Source organism: Aulonocara stuartgranti, assembly GCF_965226115.1.
Source record: "Aulonocara stuartgranti genome assembly, chromosome: 12".
Taxonomy (NCBI): domain Eukaryota; kingdom Metazoa; phylum Chordata; class Actinopteri; order Cichliformes; family Cichlidae; genus Aulonocara; species Aulonocara stuartgranti.
Genome location: NC_138948.1, coordinates 31,070,263 through 31,094,504, shown reverse-complemented (window position 1 = coordinate 31,094,504; position 24,242 = coordinate 31,070,263). Strand labels below are relative to the sequence as shown.

General features: G+C 39.8%; 1 long non-coding RNA gene across 1 annotated transcript; it reads right to left on the bottom strand.

Moving 5' to 3' along the window:
* Positions 1–3,932: 3,932 nt before the first annotated feature.
* Positions 3,933–13,260, bottom strand: LOC309719099. Its single transcript, XR_014280142.1, has 3 exons — positions 10,957–13,260; positions 10,691–10,877; positions 3,933–5,748 (listed from the first exon to the last, which is right to left on the bottom strand). It is a non-coding gene; the product is annotated as an uncharacterized lncRNA (long non-coding RNA).
* Between the last annotated feature and the right edge of the window lie 10,982 nt (positions 13,261–24,242).

Below are 24,242 nucleotides of genomic sequence, written 5' to 3'. Positions count from 1 at the left end.
TGGTAAACTACAGCCTCTTTGACTACTTTAAATCACACCAACCTTTGTCCAGGTCCAAGAATAAAGATGTGGAGCATGAATTAACATACTGAGAATGAGCTAAATATGTCTACTTGTAATGTTTATTTGTCACATTTGTGGAGCAAAGGGAAACAGTCTGATCAAATAATTTCTTCTATATAACAGGCATCGAAGAATGTCAGAGTCATGTTTCCATTCAAATGCTGCAGACGAAGCAGAGGCTTCTGTTTTAAGTAGACTTTATCCAGTTGTCAGTCCATTCCCTTGTTTAGATATTTACTCTTAGAAAAAACTAACTGTATTGGAGAGACTGTGGTGATGAAGAGGATTAGCTGTATTTATGCTCCCAGACGTTTGTCTGGAAGTGCGTAATCACCAGTGAGCATACTCCATGATGCCAATCCTGGGGGGAGGTAAGCCCAAGATTTGGGGGGGGGGGGGGGGGGGGGGGGGGGATCTCAGTATTCAGAAAAGAAAAACAAAAAGCAGGGAAGTCTTTGATGGGATTACAGTCAATAAACAAACACCAGGAGGAAAAAGCAGAGAGGCTTTATCTTTGCCGGTTCTCTGAGACCACAGAGCCTGCTTTGTACACCTGGTAATTTGTTGATATAAAGACCACATCTTTGGCAAGTAATTATAGGCCTTCCATCACTTTCCAAGAGATTGTTCCCCATCACTGTTAGCTTAAAAGCTCTTGTGGGGCTCGCAATCAGAATTTATTTAAATTCTGTTAACCCAAATCACGTATATAGGCATGAAAAACAATTGTCCTCATGTGAGGAAGGAAAAAGGAGCTAAATAAATAATTGCACACCTAAATGCCAAATCCTGTCAGCACTGGTGAGTTAAACCGCAGCTCACTCTGATCCAAACCCATTTCATCACCCATCAGTTTGTTCTCCAGAGCCTAAAAACAGAGGAGGGGAAAGAAAAACAGTCAGGGATGATGCAGAGTTCACGCTGTGCCATGGATGGTCTATTCTGCTGGGCCCCCAGCTGTCTCTCTTGGTTGATCTGAGCCCCCCAGCTGGGGTGGCCACCAGGCTGCTGTTATCAAAGCCGTCTGATGTCTCGTTCAGACGGGACTATAAAGAGCCTACGTGTCCTTTTGTAAATATGTCCCTTCAGTGGTCATTCAAATGAGGTGTGTGCGAGGCATGCTAATTTTTTCCCATTCATCTGGCCAGTATGACAGATAATGCTTTAAAAGCTGCTTCACTGACACAAAATCATGTATTGAATGTGTTCAGTAATTTCAGGGAAAGACTGATGTAATGGTACCGTGGCATACTAAGTGTGGATTGCAACGTTCTACAGCAGTTTGAGCTGTAGAGAAATGTGACATGGGAATTGGGAGTCTGGGGTGGAAGTGCAGTGAAAAGTTGAAGCGGAAGGAGGCAGGCAGTCAGCTGGTCTGTAAATGTTACAATCACAGATTTACATTTAGTAATTTAACAGACCTAATGAAAATCACAGGCTTCTGGCCACATGAATCTTGCATGTGCAAACTGAATCAAATTTGCTCATGTAGTTATTGTTTTCTTAATGTTCCTCTCATGTTATCCATATAAACAAAAACTTAAATGAATACTAGCATTGCACAGATTCCAACAGTATAACTCATATCACAGAATGAACAGAGCTAACATAATAACATGTTAACGAACAGTTAAAGTATCTTTTTTACTCAGAAGCAGTAAAATCTTCACTGATGCTAACATTTCTGGACTAGTGCTACCTTTACTATGAGAGCATAGCCATTTGAAAAATGGCTGCTGCGACTTTTCATTGTCAAACACAAACCTGATTAAAGGCCAAGTTATTAAGAAGGCATTATTGAATTTGATATAGAATTTATGATTATTGTAGGTACAAAAAGCCATAATCAGCAGAATTTAACATAAAAAAAATTGAAATATTTCACTTTATGTGACTACTTTATCATTGCATGTATAAAAAAAAACATCGAGAACAAAGCATCTAAAAATAAACAAGGTGTTACGTTACTCTTATTAAAATATGGATATCTTAGTAATTTAATATTCAAAGCTAGTGTGTCATTTATTCATATGAAAATGTTTGCCCGTTTTCAGCCAAGCCAAACTGGTGTGGAGACCAATTCAAGTTACTTTGAAAGACTCTGTACAAACCAGTGGCCAGGTGCGTAAAACCACAGGATGATCATTATGCCAAGGCTCATTTCCTCCTCTCAACATCTTGTCAAATGATACAATAGCTATCCAGACACTAGAGGTGGTTCAGCACATGCTGGGCTCAATCAAATAAGCTGCAAAATGCACCAGGTTTGTGGAAGAGAGAATGTTGCAAAGCTTTGAATAGTAAACCCAGCTCCAAATTGTAAATTGACAGAGAGTAATCCCACCAATTCCACAGAAAGATTAATGCAACAATTCTGTGGCATACTAAGTCTGCTCTGTTATTTACTGAACTCCAAGAGCCCAGGCATTACTGCACAACTATGAGAGGAAAATCAGATTACTTTCAGCATGAGGACTGTATTCAATCACTGACCTTTAGATCTCAAAAAAATCGAGGGGGATATACCATCCTCTCATTCAAATGAACCTGTAATGGAGAGTCATGCATAAATGATGGATGAGATCTGCACTGAATCTCACTGCCACAGAAAGCGTCTCCGCTGTTCATGCAACTTCTGATTTTGCTATCTCAAAAAGCAGTTCATTATCCTTTCACTGTTAACTCTGTAAAGAGAAAGGAAGAAGAGGAGCATTCAAATATTACCAGTCAGCGGTATCTATCATCAAATGATGACTCAAACACAGAATTCAAAAAACGTGTACCTACGTGGAAGGTTAGTTAGAGATGATCACAGTTAACTCTAAGCTCTTTGCTCCTGCAATAATCAGTAGTTCTGAAAAAAATAAAAAATTATAACTTTCTAAATGTCTGAAATTACTTTCTCTAATCTTAAAGTGATGAAGTCCTTGAGAGTGATGAACACACAGAATAAGAAGCTGTCTCTGATATTTCCCTTAACTCTGCAAAAACATTTTAGCATCTTTCACCACATTGTGTTGGCGTAGTACTGCACAACTTAATGAGAGAAGACAGCTGTTTCCAGCCAAAAATGTTCTGATAAAACCATCTGACTCTACATGCCCAACCCTGACTGGAACACAAAGTTAGCAGCAAGCTGGTATTAGAGGAAAGGAACCAGATTTTTCCCTCTAGGATTGGTGTTTACCAGTACATGGTGAGTTAAAATGAAAAGTACACCAGCTGTTATTAGGTGGACAGAAAAATCCAGCAACACTGCAAAAAGTAGGTCTAATGAGAAAAAGAACATGAGCTTCCAGACAGGTAGCTAGGTTAGAAACAATGAATGAAAGCTAAAATTACTACCCAAGCTGTTCACTGTAATCATTTATGACAGGCTACCAAGGATGTACTTTGGGAACTAGATAGTGGAGTCAAGAATGGCTCCCTTTCACTCAAATGATAATTGCTTGTCATGTGCATATTGTAAGCAAGAAAATCTGCTAGGTGTACTACTTTTGTAGCCCATTGCGCACCTGCTGGTGTACACCTCTTGGACAGTAAAGCATAGTTTCAGTATCCATTTTACAAAGATTAAGAATAAACCTGATTTGCTGTTCAGGATTGTCCTGTCGACAGTTTTAGGTTTTTGACAGTCAACTTGTTTAGGGTGGTTATCTATAAGAACAGTGCCGTTGCTAGTAATTTAGCAGGTTTTTTTGAAAAAATATTCAATGTCTCACAGGAAGAAGGTTCTCGCTTTAAAACTATTGATTTGTTGATATTTTGTTGTGGAGTTGACATGTTCTGCAAAGGAGAAGGAAAAAGGTCTGCATGCTATTTGGCTCAAATATATTGATTTAATTTAACTTTTTAAATTTACATTTCATAGTCATCCACATCCTAGTACTGATACTGTTTTGTATTTAGTGAAGAATACATAAAAAAAAATACAAAACACTAAAACAAAAAGATATATTTCATAAGAACCGTAAGGAAAACATTTGAGAATTTTATGTTGAACCATGTATTTTTGTGCAATTATCACAGTAAACAGTAATACAAACCATGTTAGGATACAGTATATACAAGTACAAGTCTAACAATGTTAATAGGATAGCAGTCAGGGAGAGACTGTGCTCACGGACAATAGTTTGGCAGTAAACCAAGGTGCTAATTAAGTAGTCCCGTACAATGTTAAATACAGAAGCCCTCTGCAAAGGTGAGAGGAAGCCAATAACTCTTAGAACAAGGTCACTGTGTTCAACATGATCACTCTTCATTCCACCCAGCTGAACATGGAGATAATCTCATGCATCTTTAATCCTGCTGTACTATGCTTGGACCGTGGAAAAAGATTGAATGTAGAACAATGAAAACAGACACACACACACACACACACACACACATACTGCAGTGAAGGCTAAATGCAGAAAAACTCATATGCTGAGCTGTCTTTGTACATTTACATGCATGTTATCCTCCACTGCTCTATGCTTTAAATTTAAGCTGCGCTGTCATCACAGACTAAATTGCTAATTGCATCTGTAAATTGTTACATAACCCAGTAAACACAACTGTGCTTCAGCACAGTTCTGATGAGGTTTTAATAAAAGAGCTGTTTTGATAAAGTGCAGATATAATTCTTTGCTAGAGCTGCTTGTAGAGCTTTAAGACAGTAAATCAAAACCCTGTGAATATACATCCTTATACTCTTAAAAATGGGTTGCTCAATACATTCCAGAAATTTATTTTTATATATCTTTGTTTTTGTTTTTTTGTTTTTTTTTCTACCTCACAGTATCTAGTACCATAATAGCTGTGTGACAAAGAAGGCCAGTCTGACCAGACACAATTATCTTATCTTATTCAAATGAATTACCCAATTATGTGCTGCTATCCATTGTTTACAAGAGATGTATCCTACTGGCACTGGTGAGCCCCAGTATTTTCCGCCAGCTTCTCAAACTGGTTAATATTTCTGTTTATTTAGGAAAAATCTCCATGACTATTTTTTTAATTACCAAGAACTCTACTTATAATCAGAGTCAGTGCCCTCATAGAATAAATGCATGTCATTTGGTCTGATACCAAAACACGTTTAAAGTTTTTACATGTCACTTGTGACCTGCTTTATGTGAGGATTACTGTTCATATCTATAACTTTAAATGGAATTTTTACCTAGTTAGCATATCTAAATGATATCTTTCTAATGAAGAGATGTAAGGCCAAAATACATGTGATATAGTTAATTTGAAAGGAGATATCTAAATTAAACTTAACCCTAAGGGTAAGTCTTTGTGGATGTTCAGAGGGTAAAACATTAGACTTGCCTTGGTACCAAACAAAACAGCATCCATTTGTTCTGTGGGGATACCATGTCTATATACTCTGTATATTACATATTATTATGGAAATAATCTATAATGGATATATTCAATTTCAATTCAGTTTTATTTATATAGCTCCAAATCACAACAACAGTCGCCTCAAGGTGCTTTATATTGTAAGGTAGACCCTACAATAATACATACAGAGAAAACCCCAACAATCATATGACCCTCTATGAGCAAGCACTTTGGTGACAGTGGGAAGGAAAAACACTTTTAACAGGAAGAAACCTCCAGCAGAACCAGGCTCAGGGAGGGGCGGGCATCTGCTGTGACCGGTTGGGGTGAGAGAAGGAAGACAGGATAAAAGACATGCTGTGGAAGAGAGACAGAGATTAATAACGAACATGATTCAATACAGAGAGGTCTATTAACACATAGTGAGTGAGAAAGGACTGGAAAGGAAAAACTCAATGCATCATGGGAATCCCCCAGCCTAACTATATAATTTAGCAAAAAGGAAAGTTTGAAGCCTAATCTTAAAAGTAGAGATAGTGTCTGTCTCCCAAATCCAAACTGGAAGCTGGTTCCACAGAAGAGGGGCCTGAAAACTGAAGGCTCTCCCTCCCATTCTACTTTTAAATACTCTCGGAACAACAAGTAAGCCTGCAGTGTGAGAGTGAAGTGCTCTAATAGGGTGATATGGTACTACAAGGTCATTAAAATAAGATGGGGCCTGATAATTTAAGACCTTGTATATGAGGAGCAGGATTTTGAATTCAATTCTGGATTTAACAGGGAGCCAATGAAGGGAAGCCAAAACAGGAGAAATATGCTCTCTCTTTCTAGTCCCTGTCAGGACTCTTGCTGCAGCATTTTGGATTAACTGAAGGCTTTTCAGCGAGTTTTTTGGACATCCTGATAATAATGAATTACAGTAGTCCAGCCTGGAAGTAATAAATGCATGAACTAGTTTTTCAATATCACTCTGACAGGATATTTCTAATTTTAGAGATGTTGCGCAAATGGAAGAAAGCAGTCTTACATATTTGTTTAATATGTGCATTGAAGGACATATCTTGTTCAAAAATGACTCCAAGGTTCCTCACAGCGTTACTGGAGGCCAAGGTAATGCCATCCAGAGTAAGAATCTGGTTAGATACCATATTTCTAAGATTTTCAGGGCTGAGTACAATAACCTCCGTTTTATCTGAATTAAGAAGCAGAAAGTTAGAGGCCATCCAGGTCTTTATGTCTTTAAGACATTCCTGCAGTTTAACTAATTGGTGTGTGTTATCTGGCTTCATGGACAGATAGAGTTGGGTGTCATCTGCATAGCAGTGAAAATGTATGCTATGTCTTCTAATGATACTGCCTAAGGGAAGCATGTATAATGTAAACAGAATTGGTCCTAGTGCTGAACCCTGTGGAACTCCATAGTTAACCTCAGTGTGTGAAGAGGACTCTCTATTTACATGAACAAATTAGAGTCTATTAGATAGATATCATACAAACCACTGCAGTGCAGTACCTATAATACCTACAGCATGCTCTAATTTGTAAGAGACTTTGTAACACATTCAAAGAGCTTGAAGTAGAATAAATGCTACTATATATTAACTGATATACAAGGTGTGCAAGTATCTAAGTGTTTCATCAAATGCACATCAAATGTGCACAATATCCAGGAGTATACGAAAAGAACACTGGACAAATATTTCATATCTTCCAGCTCAAAATGTTGTATTTGGTGACATCAAATGTGTAATGTATGGACACTTGCAAACCTAATAAGTACTATAACTAACAAATTTTAGTATTCCAACAAGCAGGTATAGTACAAGCATGGTGATATTAGCAGCTGGTAACAGAACTCTAGTCTTTGTCATGAATCGCTGTGCGGCAGGCAGGAGTTGGACCCAAAGTGCAGGACTCACAGACTCAGGGAGGTGAACTCAAAACTCAGCTTTATTTGCTGGCAGGGAAAAAACATACAAACTAATCTAAACTGGGAACTTGGAAAACTCACAGAGAGACACACAGGGAGATCCACACAGCAAGAGGGACGACGCGACACTGAGGGTTAGGAGGAGGAGTTGGCCGTCCGACTGCGGTCTGGGGTGTGGGGCCTCCCTGCTGCTGCGGAGTCGGGGTGGTCTGCCTCTCCCCACCGCAGGGAAAAGGGTAACACCACCTGGGTCTGGGTGCAATTCCCCCCTCCAGGGGCAAGGGTACCTAGACCCGGTTTGTAGAGTACGCTTGGGGAGTGTGATTGTGTGTACAGCGTCTCTTTATGTCTGTCTCCACGTTGGTTGAGTGTGGAGTGAGTGCATATGAGAGCATGAGGGTGGGAATGGATGTTTGTGTCTGTGTGTGCCTGTATGTCTGTGTCTATATGTCAGGTTGGGTATCAGACGCCACCTCTCTGGGGACACCTCAGGCCCTCCAAGGTTTGGAGGCCTATCTCCACCCACCACCACTTCCCCTGCCGGTGGCGGACTCCCTCAGGTGTCGGTGTGTTGGTGGTTCTTTGTGTCTGGGGGTGGGCGTCCGGGTACACACCGGCTCACTCCTTGGCGGCCGCTTGTCGGGGCCTGGGGCCTGGGGCTCGCTCGGGCCCCTTTGGAGGTGGGGTGCCCCCGGCCTCTCGGCCTAGGGCTCGGTCACTCAGGCGCAGCTGGGGGCCGGCGGAGCTCACGGGCGCGTCACTGCAACCCCCCCTGGCTTCTGCTCCGCGGCTGCTGAGTGAGCCCTCATCTGGGACTCTCCTCAGCTCTTACTGGAACAGTGGCGCGGCTGCCCCTCTGTTGGTCTTCCATGGTCTCTTGTGTTCTGGGGGCCTCTGGATGTCTGGAGTTTTGATCTCCTCCATACCCGCTTCACACCCTGGAGGACGGGGCTGTGGCCCCCCCACACTCCCTAGCAGATCATTACATGGAGAAACCTTTGGAATGCAAGCATGCTGATCCACACAGGTATGCACACATGGGTATTCACAGACGCGGACTAAAGCTTTCTTGGCTGCTGCCTCAAAGCACACTGTGCGCTGTCTATCTTGCGTGCTGCACAATATCGTTTATTACTTAGTAAATACTGATATCTATGACTAGCTAGTTTATTGTGATGGTGCTTTGTTTTCTCTATTATTATGTTGCTCTTTGTTGTTTGCTGTCTCCTCTGTTTGTTTGTTTGTTTGTTTGTTTGTTTGTTTGTTTGTTTTTTCTCCATACAGGTGACCCAGGAGTTTTTTTTTTTTTTTTTTTTGTCTCTCTTCCCCCCCCTTCTCACCGTCTCTTCTCCCCTTGGGTTTTCTTTCTTTCTCTCCCCCTCTCTCTCTCATTCATTCCCCCTGTCCTATTTATTAAAAAAAAAAAAAAAAAAAAAAAAAATGACAAAGGATGAACTGAAGCTCTGCCATCACGTAATGTCGCATACTGCTGTTTCTGATGTCATTTAAAAAAAGAAAAAAAAAAAAAAAAAAAAAAAACTCAGCTTTATTTGCTGGCAGGGAAAAAACATACAAACTAATCTAAACTGGGAACTTGGAAAACTCACAGAGAGACACACAGGGAGATCCACACAGCAAGAGGGACGACGCGACACTGACTCAGAGAAACACAGGGTTTAAATACACTGGGAAGTAACGAGGGGAATGAGACACAGAAGGAGGGCACAGCTGGGAGAAATCAGGACTGACGAGACAAGCAAAGCAGGACGCATTCACATGAGACACGGACCATCAAAGTAAAACAGGAAGTATCACACAGAGACGCGAACTTGACACAGTGGAGACAGCAACTAAGAAATACAGAGACATAAACCATAAGGCAGAGGTCTAAGAACCAAAATACACAGGGAAATACTCAGCTGGGAACACAAGAGACTAGACTAGAGAGAGTAACAAAAAACCAACCATGAGAACATAATGCACAATGCAGAGTGACAGAAAACAAGAAACTCAAACATGCAAAGACACACAATTACACAGAACAGAGGGGACACAGAGAGACATGAAGGGCAAGGGATCAAAACTAGAAGCCATAGAATAAATCACACACAAGTACAATAATACAAAAATCACAAAGAACTAAAAACGCTGGGTCAGGAGACCCAGGACCGTGACAGTCTTAGAGTTAGTGTACATGTCATTGTAACATCAGATATTTAATAATATCCCTTTTTATCCAGAATACCTTTTCACAACTCCCAGACAATGAAACTGAACTTATCAGTGTTAATGAAAGCTAAGTGTATAACCGTATTAACATAGCCAGGAACATTATCATCAGACCTTACTATACTGATAGTTGCACTACTGTAATTGATTAGGTTCCCAATGGACACTAAAGCAGAAATCCATGGAGGAAATGTAATCTGCCCTCCTGGGATACAAATCACAAAGCTACACTCCTAACAGTGACATATGGAATATGTAACAGTCCAAGAGACACTCTTTTTTTTTTTTTTGGTGGTGGTGGGTGGGGGGGGGGAGAAAAGCAGATTGAAGCTGCAGGAATAAATATGCAGCTGATTGTTTTGTTAGCAATATGTGATAGAAGTTGGTTTTGATCAGCTGATATTACACACATGTTCTGCATGAAGGAACACTATGCATAAACAATGGGGCATATCTTTGGACTAAAAGGGCATGTCTGTTATTTAAAAAGCAGCATGTCCTGTGGGTCTTTTGCATTCCGCTTCACTGAGACTATTGACATGGGAGAAATTAGTACCCTGCCTATTCTGAAAGGTTTTCTTCCTGTGTGATTCTTGACCATTGATGCACAATATTTCAAAAGAAATATTTACATAGATTTGAGAGGCTGACAATCATGACTTGATTACCACTGATGCTTTATTTTATTGAAACTTTTGTGGGGTTTTTTTTCATCAAACACATCCGATGGGGTAGGCACCCATGAGGAAACACCAAACAGTATATTATATAGACAAAAGGCTGCATTAGGAATGCTAATATGTTTTAGAGTGCAGCCGTTCTCTAACATATGCCATTTGATATGGGGCTTTCATTCAAAGTGCATGATAGTACGATGAGCTTGCATATCATATCAGCATATGTAGCCCCAGTGGGAATCCACCCTTAACCCTAGCGTTGTGAAAGCAGTCCTTGTTAGGTCTGAGCTACATAGTGCTAGAGTGTTTTAGAGCATCACAGTTCAATAGTATATCAAAAAGCACATGTTTGCTGTGTATCTGCCTTTGTGCTTTATTGTGAAAAAGGTTTGTTTTGCTGCTAGTTTTTTTTATCAGTGTTGGAGTTGGACGGTAGTTTATTTCTATTCAGCTATAAACATACCTAACAGTATTACTGTCACGGAGGAGCAGGGAGGACTCGGCGCAGACTGAAGTCTCAGAAAAACAGGTTTATTTACACACTCCAGGTGCACTATATACAGGTGAGGGAGAAGGGGGCCAGGGTTCCCAGGGGTGCAGAGCGGGGTCGGGAAAAGCGTCCAGAGTCTCCAAACCAAAACACGAGAAATCTGCATACAGAGAACAAGGGTTAGCACGGAACTTTTACGGACAGAGCTCAAAACTGGCTGAGGCTAAAGTAGCACTGACGAGCGTTATTCAATAGTCCAGCGGCGAGGTGCTCTCAGTCACTGCCTTAAGTAGCGGGAGCAAACAGGGTGAGGAGCCACAGGTGATTGCCTACAGGTGGTGGAGGCCGGGAGCTCACAATGAGCTCCGCCCAGGCAGCGAGCAGAAAGAGAGGAGAGAGAGAAAAGACAAAACATAACATGTAGCCACACAGGGCCAGCCGAGCAGGCACGGGGACCGTGACAATTACAGTGTTTTGCTTGTTTACATTTTTGAGGTGACTAGGTGCTGAAAGAAAAAACGTCAACAGAACACTTGAACTGTTAGCATTTGACAGAGATGCTATGGTTAGCATGTTGCCAAAAAGGTGCAAAGTTACATATTCAAACATTACCAACATTAGTATAATGTAAATTTGTGTTTGCCCTCCTGACGAGTGCTCAAAGTTCACTAATGATTCAGTAAAGGACTAGATGTTATAATCCCTGATAATTCATTGCTTTAAATGAAGAAAGTCTTGAGGGATGGCTGTTATGAGGAAAGGCAGCCCAGAAATTTTACCAGCGGGACACATCGTTGTATGCCTCAACTTCACAGGGTGTTGCCCTGTGAAGTTGATGCTCAGACCTCTACATTGGAGAGACCAAACAGCCACTTCACAAGCGCATGGCACAACACAGAAGAGCCACCTCCACAGGACAAGACTCAACAGTCCATCTGCCTCTTAAGAATAAAAGGACACTCTTTCGAGGATGCCAATGTTCACATTTTGGACAGAGAGGACAGATGGTTTGAAAGAGGAGTGAAAGAAGCCATCTATGTCCACTGTGAGCGACCATCTTTGAACAGAGGCGGTGGTTTACGACACCAACTGTCTGCCATCTATAATCCAGTTTTGAGTTCCCTCCCCAGACGCCTTAACGCCCACTCACATCCTGGGCCATCTGACCTCAGGAATTCGCATGATAAGGTGGGGCCAGGTTTCACAATGAGCTCACCCAAAACTCTGGCTGATTGGTACCCACACCCATTTTCACACCTTGGCTCAGGCGATTAGAGGATCATCAGGGGGTGCTTTTGTCCCTCTGTGGGGGGATACTCCCACTAGGTTTAAATCTGGGACTCCCCACCATTTGACCTTAGAACTGAAGAAGCTTCTCGGATGAGAGGCGAAACGTCTTCAAGCAACTTAAAGAAGTCCAGACGCTTTTCTTTGCAATCTCCTTTGTCTCTAGTTTATGTTAAATTGTTATTTCTCTTCTAATTTCTGCTGTATGTTTTGGTCTCCACCAAATACGAAAATTTTTGGTCCCTTACAGACTAAATATATCAACCACCTAGCTGAAAAATTTATATTTGCGGACTAGAAGATAGATAAACCATAATGGACTCAACAAGCTCTAAGCAGGGTTTCCATCAAGCCTGGTGGCCCCACTTAAACTGACCCAAGCAGTGGAATTTTATGTGCTTATTTTGAAAAATGCTACAACACTCAAGTTCGCTAGTTTACCATAAAAAATGGAAGAATATAGAAGATAAAAAGGGGAATAGATTAAAACAAGTACTAAAGAAAGCACGCAGTTTCCCTTATCCTGGGTAATGGTACACATTAGAACTGCACGATTTTGCATAAAATGAGAATCACAATTATTTGGCTTAGAATTGAGATCACGATTCTCTCACGATTTTCTTTTCCAGTATAAATATTTATTGCGCTTATTAACTGCACATCAACTTCGTAACAGTTGAGACTGAACATAAAAACAATAAATAAACATAAAAACAACAAATGTCTTACGTTTTGTTGTTGCCGCAAAATGTTGTACTGCTTGAAATTCCATCTCCACCGTTGCTCGACACTGCGTGTATAGAGCAGGTAGTGCAACAATAGAAAAATAGTTGCGGGACGGCACTGTGTAGCGTTTGTCTAGGGTGTTGATCATTTTCCTAAATCCCTCGTTTTGCACAGTGTAGATGGGAGCCATATCTTTGGTCAGGTGATAAGTGATAGCCTCCGTAATTTCTTTGTGCCTGCGGGAGTTCGACGTGTATAGGGAAGCGCTGTATAAGGTTCCCGTTATTGATGTTTGGGTGGTTGACCGGGACGGATTTTCTCCTGTCACTTTCTCGTCATCCCTGACGTGCTCTCCGTTGTTTTTTACCTACTAATTTTAGCATCACACGGCACAGCTTCTGTATCACGTGGTATAAGGCTCCGCCCTTGTCATTTGTTGAGCAGGAAGAGTGAGCGCTTGTTTTCATGCAGATTACGTCCCGGATCAAAATGCGGTACAATCGTCGTCGTCGTCGTCGTCGTCTTTTTTTTTTTTTTAAATCGTTGTCATTTGGAAATGAGATTGCACATAAGTATGAATCGAGATCGCGATCTTCTAACGATTAATCGTGCAGCCCTAGTACACATATAGGTGGGGGAAGTAATTATTTGATTCTGTGCTGAATTTCTAAGTTTCTTCACTTACAAAGAAACGAACAGTCTCTAATTTTATGGTATTTTCATTTTAGTCGAGAGAGACACAATATAAACCAAAGAACCAAATGAACACATTACATAAAAGTTCTAAATGAATTTGCATGTTGAAATAAAGTCAAATAAATATTTGATCCCTAAATAAAACATTAGTTAGGCTTGGTGGAGAAACTTGGCAAGCACAGCAGTAATGCGTGTCTAGTTATTGGTCACCAAGTTTACACACATCTCAACTTGACGTTTCAGCTCCCCCCACAGATTTTCTATTGGATTGAGATCTAGAGACTAACCAGGCCACTTAGTAACTTTAACGTGCATTTCTTTAGCCACTCTTCTGTTGCCTTTCGTATCTTTTAAGCCATTGACAAGCTGAAAAACCTATCCACAACCATTACTGTTCCATGTGTCTCTTCAATGTTCTAGCTAAAGGAAGGAGGTTCTTGTTTAAGATTTTATAGTACATAGCCCCATTCATTGACTTTTCAATACAGTGAAGTCTTCCTGTAAGGTTATCAACAAACCAACCCCAAACCATAATATTTTCACCTTTGTGTTTGACTATAATGATGGTGGTCTTTGTATTATACTAAGCATTTCTCTTCATTTCTCTTCTTGATTTTGGTTCCATCGGACCACAGCACTTTCTCCCAAGGCTTCTCTGAATCATTTAGATGTTCCCAGGCAAACTCAAGACAGGCCTGTTGGTGAATGTGGTCCCAACTGCCTTCAGATAATTAGATCAAGCTGAGTCTCAATTTCTGCTGCAACATTTGAATGTTAGGAATTCAAATTTGGCTGCCTTATGTCAAAGGTTCATGTTGGTGGTGTAATGGTACGGAGGATATGTTCTTGGTTTGTATTTTAGAAGATGTAATTTCTTGTACTTATACCAAATCAAATAATAATCTAGAGTGGGTAACAACCTTAAAACAATATTGAAAACCCCAGTCATGACTCACCAGGCGCAGCGTGCTTGTGAAGCATTTATTTACAGTGAACAGTTTTTATTTGGCAGCTTTCCAGTTCTCTCTCTACCATTCAGGTCCTGGTGTCACTGAAATAGGGAAGAGCCCGCTGCATCACCCCACCCATGCATATTTAGTTTTTATTTAGTTTTAATGGCTATTTTTGGATTCCTTTTTACAGTAGAGCTATATATGTAAGTTGAAATAATGCTCACTTAGGTTTGTTTTGTTATGTTGCAATAAATAAAAGTCTCATATTATGATGCAGCTCATAATACAGCTCCCTGTAGTCTTTTTTTAATTAGCTTCAGAAAATCTATTTTGGCACAGTCTACTGTAGATAACTATGAGATTATATAGATGAATTCATCATCCTACTCTTCAGAAAGGAGCAACACAACCATTAATTAATCAAAAGCATTGTCTATGACCGATATCAGTCAACAAAATGAGCATGTGTTTGAGTTAGCAGCGGGCTCCGTGCACAACTTCCATGGTTGTCATCTCTTCCCTTTCACTTTAAACATACTTCAGTGATGCCATGAAATAGCTCTCCCAAGTGCTCATTTTATTAACTTGACAAATCTTCCACCATTCCACTGCATCATCACCTTTGATAATCTCACAGCGTGGGTATTCAGGATAGGAATGATATTTCCATGTGAGGCACAGGGGTAGAGTAGCTCTAATGGTATTAAATGATTCGTAACTCGGTTATCAATAGTAATGTCCCTCAGGAGGAGAGTTCATTGCCTCAGCTCTCTGGCAGTTGCTGCTGGAGGGTTGATGTTTGTGTAGCATTAAAGTGTGTCGTCACATAGCAGAGTCAACATTAGAATTCTATTTATTTAAAAATCCAAGGGCCATCCACCTCAGAGTCATATTCCAGGGTTGGGTTAACCGTCCAAGCGGCTAGAGCAAAAATGTCCTGTGTGTCCCTTTTGAAGCTATTTAACTGCAAAACAAACCTGCAGTAGTAGAATATTACCAGGCTGCTTTTGCTACAATGTCTACTAGTTTCTGAAAGTTTGATTATAAGATATCCTGTGGAGTTTTCATGTTAACAGTAAGACATGAATGCTTACTGTTAGAGCAGGCTGTTACTAAAATGCGATGATATTTAGTACTTTTAAATGTAAAATCAGTGTAATTATCGACATTCTAACAACTGTGCATATATATTTGAGCTTGGTTGATACAGTGTGGTCATAAACGGATCGATATGGACTGCATACCCAGGTAGGTTAAGACATTTAAACAATGTTCAATTTGTATTAAGGGGCCCAAAGCAAATATGCACCAAGAAAATATCGTCCATACCATTACACCACCAGCATGAACCACTGACACAAGGCAGCCAAATTGGAATTCCTAACATTCAAATGTTGCAGCAGAAATTGAGACTCAGATCAGACAAAGTTGTGACATATTTCTGTCTTTCCTGTTTTCATCTAATAGGTGTGGTACACTGCATGCCTTCTGCTTTTGTGGCCCATTTCCCAGTAGACCAGCAGTTTCTGAAATACTCAGACCAGAACGTCTTACGCTAACAACCATTCCAAAATCGCTTTCTTCACCATTTTGATGCTTGGTTTGAATTACAGCAGGTCGTCTTGACCATGTCCACTCACTTAATTGCACAAAGTTGCCCCAGTGTGATTGGCAAATTAAATATTTGAAGAAGTGTACTCAAAGACAGAGTTGCTGAGTGAAGTTGCTAAAATATACTAGAATATATCAACAATATCTATTTAACATTTTTTCTAGTATATTGCATTATATTTACTGTAACAACAGTGAAAGCACATATGATATATGTATATATCTCAAACGTACCCAGTTATGAACAGTGGGATAAGAACTTCAAATTTGTATCTTTGTATCTGAGCAAAGGTTCAAAGTCAAAAGTTTAATGAGGGCTTGGAAAGTGAAAGAAAAATTAAAAGAAAACACATTTCCATTAAGGTTCTTTCTCCTGGAAAAAAAAACTGGTGTGACATTTGTCCCATTTATTATGTTTATTCTGTAGTAAGTTAGCACACCAATATCACACATCCCTGTGTTCTTCAACATTTGTTTGACATTCAAAGTCTGGTAGTAGAAGGTGCAAGAACTACAAAGGGGCTTCACCTCATCCCTCCTAAATTCCAAGCAAACTACTATGCCTGAAAGAAACACATGGAGCTGAAATCAAACAGCTCTTGTGGAGTGACTGCACTCCAAATACAGTTAGCTAAAAGATAAGTGATGTATCAGTCACTATTATCTACTACTTTCAGCAATACCAACCAGCAAGCATTAACATGAAGCTCTACTGTTGTGGAAGCTGAAGATGAGAAAGTATTTTCATTATTTCATGTGTTGTGCCTCAAACCGAGAAATCAGGTCAGGTGATACGATCTGGTACCATGTGTTGCAGGCTTGACATTTATTTTGTCTCTGCTTGACAAGGCCATCGGAAAGGCCTATAAATGGCACCTGCATAATTTTAGACAGAAAGATCACCACCACCTGCTTCTGACAGATCCTGTGAACTCACCAAATGTGAGGAGAGTCCCGGTCATCAGAGCCTGTAATTTAGAAAAGGTCAGCGCTAATGAAAGGTTTTGGGCAGAAAGATTCTGACCACCTGGATCTGACGGATCTAGTGGAGCAGGCAGATGTGACAGTAGTGTCTGTGTACTTGTAAGCTGGGTTAGGGTTAGAAATTGATGTAATTTATGGATGATTTGGGACAGAAACTTGGACTTACAGATCTTGTTGATCAGACAGATGTGAAAGCAGTGTCTTTAGCCTTTAGGTTTGGTTAGGGTTGGACAGTTGTGAAAATGATGATAGTTTGGGTTAAATGCATTTGACATTGCACAACTTTGACATTGCACACCATATTGCAAAACAGAGTTTTACATGTGCTTATTCACATGGGCATTTGAAGTCACTTAACTTTAAAACGATATTGTTTAAAAGTAATTATGCACAGATAAAAACAGCTGACAAAAACGTCTGTTTTCCATGCGATATGAGCCACCACTATGCCTACTTGTGAAATTATACCTGGTATGAGATTCTGAAAATTGCTCAGGGTATTAGTTTATGCTGGTCCAGTAAAGCAGAATGCATTTGTATGCAATATATTTTATACACAACCATGAATGAAAGTCTCGGGTGAAAACGACCAAACTTACAACATTCAGGCAGCTCATGGAAATAGTTTCCAACAGTTATTCTGAAATGATCACAACGCAGTTGAAGGTAATCATGTGGTTCATTTGTCTGTTTTCTTTCAATTGGTCGACTCGCGCAGAAATGCAATGCATCATATAAGCACCAGCATAGCAGCTTCTCTTTGCATTGAATATGTATGACTACAAATGCAAACTCTCAGCATGAGTGCACGAGTACAAAAGACATTTGATTGAATGCAGGATCCACATCACCACAAATGTGATACAATGGATGATGTGTAGAAAATGAGTGCATCTACAGGAGAATATTGATAGAAATATTTCTTCCCAGCAGAAAAAATTGTTATCATTTTATTCTCCTGCTAAAGTATATCACTATATGTCCACAGTCTGTAGCAGCGGGACAGGGTGGAGCCTCATACTGTGAGTTTGTCAGTCTGGAAAATGAAACCAGCAGCAAAGTAAATCAGCAGAGTCTAAATTTCTTCTTCTTTTTTTTTTTTACTTGAATGCACAATCCCCTTATAAAGTAACCTTAGCATAGGAAAGTAAGAGAGACACAGTGTTCATGGATACCTTCCCTGAGGGCAAATTTCTCTTTTTAGTTACCAAAGATCCTTTTGGTGATAGCAGCAGGGGTGAAGATTAAACCTGAAAAACAGCAACACCCGCAGGACTGGATTTTAATTTCTAACTTTGTTTAAGAAAAAAATGCTGCGAATGTGCTAAAGTAATGCAATATCAGCTGGCATATTTCTGTCGTATAAAAATCTAATTTCCAGAAGTAGTTTTCTGCTCCTTTATTGCGTACAGATCAATAAAGGTGCTGGTGCAGCTCCAGTGGTGCGAGGGCAGCCACTGTTTACTGGAGCACGATGGGAACTATTCACACATTAGGTATGAGCAGCATTTATGTCATGAATATAGAGCAGGCCTTGAGGGTGGGGGCTTAATACAGAGGGGTGGTGGTGGTGGTGGTGGTGGTGGTGGGGGGGGTGATATGAGGGACCTTGAAAAAGCAGTTAAACATCTACAAAACATCATTTTGCCTCCCACTACCTCGTCAAAGAAGGTGACCCTCTGACATACAGTGAGGATGTTAAACGATACAGATCATCTTTATATGCTCAGTGTATGTTTGATAATGGTTTAAAAAAATAAGGATCCTTGTGTGTGTGTGTATGTGTGCATGTTCTTCCACATCTTTTTATAATGCAGAAAGCGAATGAAAGCATTATTGTGCTGGAATGACTGCCTCCCAACTGAGGTAATATCCTGCAAACGCTTAAAGCATTTAACAGCCGACAGCTGAGAAAAAATATTTATATTCATTTTCACACAAAAATAATATGTAACAACACCTTATGAATAATGCAAAAGAGCAAAATGCGCAAAATGTACTTTTGTCTCATTCTCCCTTAATTCAATTCTAGCTAACTTTGCATTGTTTGCCTTTATCACTGTCTTGTAGCCAAAAAAACAACCAAACAAATACAAATATGAGCAGGGAAATACAGTAATAAGATTTACAGTTATCTGGGTTTAAAAAACAAACAAACCCAACATCGTCTACATAAAACAGATTTTGCACTCTAATTTACATAATCTGCTTGATAACTTTTGTTTTTGCTTTCTCCCACCGCCTGCAATGCTGGTGAACCCATACAGAAGCCCAGTCTGACCGAGTGTGCATTAAATCAAACAGTTATTAACCAAATCACTGCATTTCTGTGCATTTTTGTGTATTAGACAGTGCAGGTGATGGGGAAGTACTCTGTCCCCAGAGAACCCATGCCGATGATATGCTAATGCTCTCTTCACATGTCTGTCAACTGCTGCAACGAGTGTACCTTTGGCGAGAAACTAATCTGAGTTTTATTGGCCTGCCAGAAGAAATTTATACATTACTATTAGATTACAGGGGCTGGCAGCTGTACAGTGCGTAGAACTAATGTACTCTGTCATAGATTGTGTGCATAATGAACTTGGGAAGGAAAGTAGCCAAGGAAAGTCTAGCAATGCATGCAGTTGTAATAACACCATCAAAAGCATGGTTCTAGTCAGCAAGCAGGGAAATAGCATCTGTGCGGATGGCTCGGTGCAGCCAGCAGAGTTATCTTTTAAAAACAATACACCCACAGAGCATTTCATGCGCTGCAAGTGGAAGTTTGTGCCATGGATTCATATAAAAAGATCTGATCAAGAGTAATTGAATGTGGAAGCATTTATGCAGCGATACAAGCAGGAAGTAGTTTTGTAGAATGGTGGCATGGGCTTTTGGAGGGCAGTTTTATGTACTCACTAAAATCTCTCTGGAGTTTAGCAAATTGAAAAACATCTCTGACACTGCAGCTGTGGTGACACAGCTCAAAGAAGTTGGTCCAGAAGTTAAACATAGGTAATACAGATACAAATTCAATTCAATTTATTAGTATTCAAATGCTGGTGACTGTGGGAAGAAAAAACTCCCTTTAACAAGAAGAAACCTATGGCAGAATGAGGCTGGGGGAGGGGCAGCCATCTGCGGTGACCTATGGGGATGATAGGAGGAGGACAGAACAAAAGACACGCTGTAGAAGAGAGCCAGAGATTAATAACATGTAATGACTGAGTGCAAAGTGGTGTTTAAACACACAGAGATGGAAAAGAGGTAAGTAAACATTTTTAAGGCTAATCTTATTGAAATTTAGAAACAGTTCATTCATAAAGTTGAAGTCTTTCTTTCAGTTCTAGTTTTACCTTGTCTTTCAATATGCAAACAGACTCTCATTAGTTAGATATGATATTTATTTTAGATTTTGAGTTATATCATCCTCCTACTAAGCAGCAGTCTCATTGTAAATCAATTAGTTAAGTATAGGAAATAGTGTGAATTAACTTATTTAGAAACAGTTACACAACACTATAAATAAAACCACATGTATAATTTAAACTGGTTATGGATCTTGTTTGAAGGTGACTCTAAATAACTGCTGGGAATTTCATGACGGTTTCAAAAATTGCTATCAGACTAAAGCAGCTGTTTGTGTCCATATACATTAAAAAAATGGAAATCCTTGTGAGTTTTTTCACAAACTGCTGTAAGTATACAGTACTGTGCAACATTCTTAATCCACCCCTCATAAATTTATGCTTTTCTTCCAAGGAGCCAGACTTTGTTGTATTTTTAAAAAATGTATCTTCAGCAAGTTTTTGATTGGACATTTGCCACTTTTTCACTCATTTTCAGCCCAGCTCATCTGCATGAGGTTGTAAATGTATTCATGCAAAATACTTTCAGGCGTGTTAGAGATGCAAAAACAGTTTTTGTTGCTTTTTACAGTGTACTTTTATTTATGTTTGAATTTGTTCCGATAAATCGCAGCACTTATATCCCATTCTCCTAGCAAACTATAAAGCCATGAGGGGTGGCTGAAGACTCTTGCACAGGACTGAATGATTGCCACTTAGTTTGCAGGATTTTAATCAAGAAGATTGTATGAATATTTTCATCATGATGCATTCTATCTAGATTTGTATGCATGTATATAAATATCTAACAGATGCAAAGATGATCTTTGTATTGATTTCTGTTATAGAACTCATGACTTCTTGTGTATCCACACCAACTCACTTCTGCAGTCAAGCTCTTGACCTTTGATGTATGCCTGAAGAAAGTTGTTTCTGGCCTACTCCATTGTAAATGCCTTGGTGTCATCTTCAACTTTTCTCTCTCTCATGCTGACTCATCCTTTAGCTAGCAGGCCTTTTTAGTAAGCCGCCTTAATGCTATCAACAACATACAGACATAGTTCATAGCACAATGTCAGTGGGAGAGAGGAAAAAAAAACAGAAATAAAAGAAAATGCTTCTGTGTGGCCACTTGTGAGGAAAGGAGGTGTGGAGCACAACCATAGTTGGAGCTGCAGAGTGACTGCCCAGAGATGTAGTCAGCACGCTGTATCAGCAAGACTGTACAATGAATCACACGTTGTGCAGCCACTTAGGTGATAAATACAAAAGCATGAGGTCTAACATACAAGATAGGACTCATTGTTGGTAGGGCCTGGCCTGCATTTCATACCCTGGGCAGCCCTGATGATGGATGACCCCTCACTTGGTAATATTTCTTCCACAATCTTGGTTCAGACACAATGGAAGAGTGGGGAACAGCGCATTGTGGAGGTAAAAGAAGGCTGGGATGCTAAGGAGGGCCGATGTGAGTGCCTGAGGTGCGAAAAATCCCACGATTAGCTTGTTATTATTCACAAATCCCGAATTCATCAATTTGTTAGAAAAATCAATCAGGGTTTTTTAATCTGGTCTTTTCAACGGATCAAATGCAAATATCGAAGAGATCAAATCGTCTTCGACGGTCACCTGAAGTTTCACAAATTTTTTTTCTTGTGTTTTATGTAAAGAGACAACACTTTGTGCCAACAAATGAGCCACAAGAACCAAAATGTATTCGTGTGTACACTTGTTGTTTCCTGGCAACATGTTCCCCTGAGAAAACAGCAACTCCTTGAACAGTGGTGCCCTTCCTAACCGCACTGCATTGGCTTTGTTGTCTGAAGTCAGTCTGGTAGATGCTAAAGGGAAGCAAGATAAATAATGACAGATAAAAGCAGAAACAAAACCTGAGGTGGGGTCTCGACACCTTGTCCAATTATCATTCTTTTTTAAACAACAGCTGGCAGTTCCAATCTAATCAAGTCTGCACTGACACACAGCATTTAAACACCCACACAACGAGGCAGACTCCTTCATCGCCTGTGAAAAGCATCCAGCCAATGTCACTAAAAGTCTCTTGCTTCTCCATCCTGACAACAAGCAAAGCTCCAGGACTCAGAGTCAGACATTGCTCCTGGCAGCACACCTTGTATTTTTGCCCCTGCCCATTTTATTAATGCGTTTCTCTCTTATTATTTGTCTTTGGGGCTATCACTGCTTCTCTTATACAGCATCCAAAAAATAATTCACAATCCCCAACGGGCTCTTTTATGAAAACAAAATTTGGGGGAGATTCGTGAAATGAGACTTTGAAGCTTTCAGCCAGAGGCATTTCCAGGATTTTTTCTAATGGGGTGGCACAGACTGGACAAAGCACCTGTGGTGGATTGGATGGGGTGTAATCTTCATAGTGGACAAACCTCCAGTCTTTATAAACTATAAACATGCAGCTTTTGCACATGGGTGACAAAAGCTGCTGTTCCTCTAGTGGCCATTTGAGACTGGCTTCAAACGTGAGTAAAGAGTCATTGAGTCCCATGTCAAAATGTTCAACTGTACAGCTTTGATAAACACGCTTATAAAACTAGTGAACATGTTTTAGTCTTCCTCTGTGGATTATTATCATATATTTATTTACTACCTCCACTAAGAGTGGTTCTTCTGTTTTAGGTATCTTTTGCCGATGTGTCGTTCTTTCTGTCTGCAAACACAATAGCTCAAAAACATTTTGAATCAATTCTCATAAAACTTTGCCGAGTCAGGTCATGTTAACAATCGGTTAAAATAAATTGAAGAAACAATTTTAAACTTGGATTCTTACAATTGTCAACATGTAGAAAGCACCATATAAGGATTTAAAATATGTCACATCGGATCTCTGACCGGTCTTTAATGAAGTTGTTTGGAGTACTTCAATGGAATTATAATATATAATTTAATTAATACTAATATATATTAGTATTACAGACTGATGTCTGTAATACTAATAGTTCAGAAATGCTTCGCTTTCGCTTTGGTAAGAGAAATCTGACTAGCAGCTTTCTATCCCCGTGTAAAGCAGTAATGAAGTTTATGAATGCAGTTTGGTAATAGCCATATAATAGCCAAAAGGGCTAACATGAGGAAGGTGTGTTTCATAGAAACAACAAATTCAAGCGCCTCTTAAAAATAGCATAGCTAAGCATGACTTACACTATAATTACACACTCAAGTCCTCATTTACACACCAGATACTTGCATTACTTACATTTAGGATTAACTGCACTTGGGTGGCAACATTATCTGTTCAGTAACAGGTGAATTAAATCAGACAATCCCCATTGAAAAGTGCAATGATAATAAATTGTAATTTCTAGTTTGAAAGACTTTTCTGCATCTGTGATCAGGGATATAAATCACAGTTGGATGATGGTGCTTGAATTAGATTTTAGGAGAGAAAAAAAGGTGCAAGTATAAAACAGCAGCCTGGGTACCACGTCGAGTTGTTTTTTCATTATCTGGTATTTTTTCAGACAGATATTCTGAATGGAGCTAAAAAAAAAAAAAAAAAGTTAAGTGATAACAGAAATGAAATGCATACACTAGAAAATGAGCTGCTAAAACAATCTCTAATTGTGTGATGTGTCAGGCATCAAAGTTTGTTATCAAAAGAAATCAGTTTGACCTTGCTGATATCCAAATGTATGCAGAAAGGAACATCAAAATCAAATCCCAACATCTACTCCATAGTAGTACCTGTGGTGTTAATGTGAATTTTCTACCATTGTTTTTGAGCTGTTGTATTTGCAAGAAAACAGTGGGGTTTTTTTTGTGCAAGCTGCTATAATTAGACGTATCTCTTCCATATGTACCTGAAATGTAGAGCAGGCATAAAGTTTCCCCTGTGCATCATTGACGCATGACCACAAAATTTTCTGCATGCTGTAGCTTGGTGGCTAAACAGAAAAAGGTTTTGGG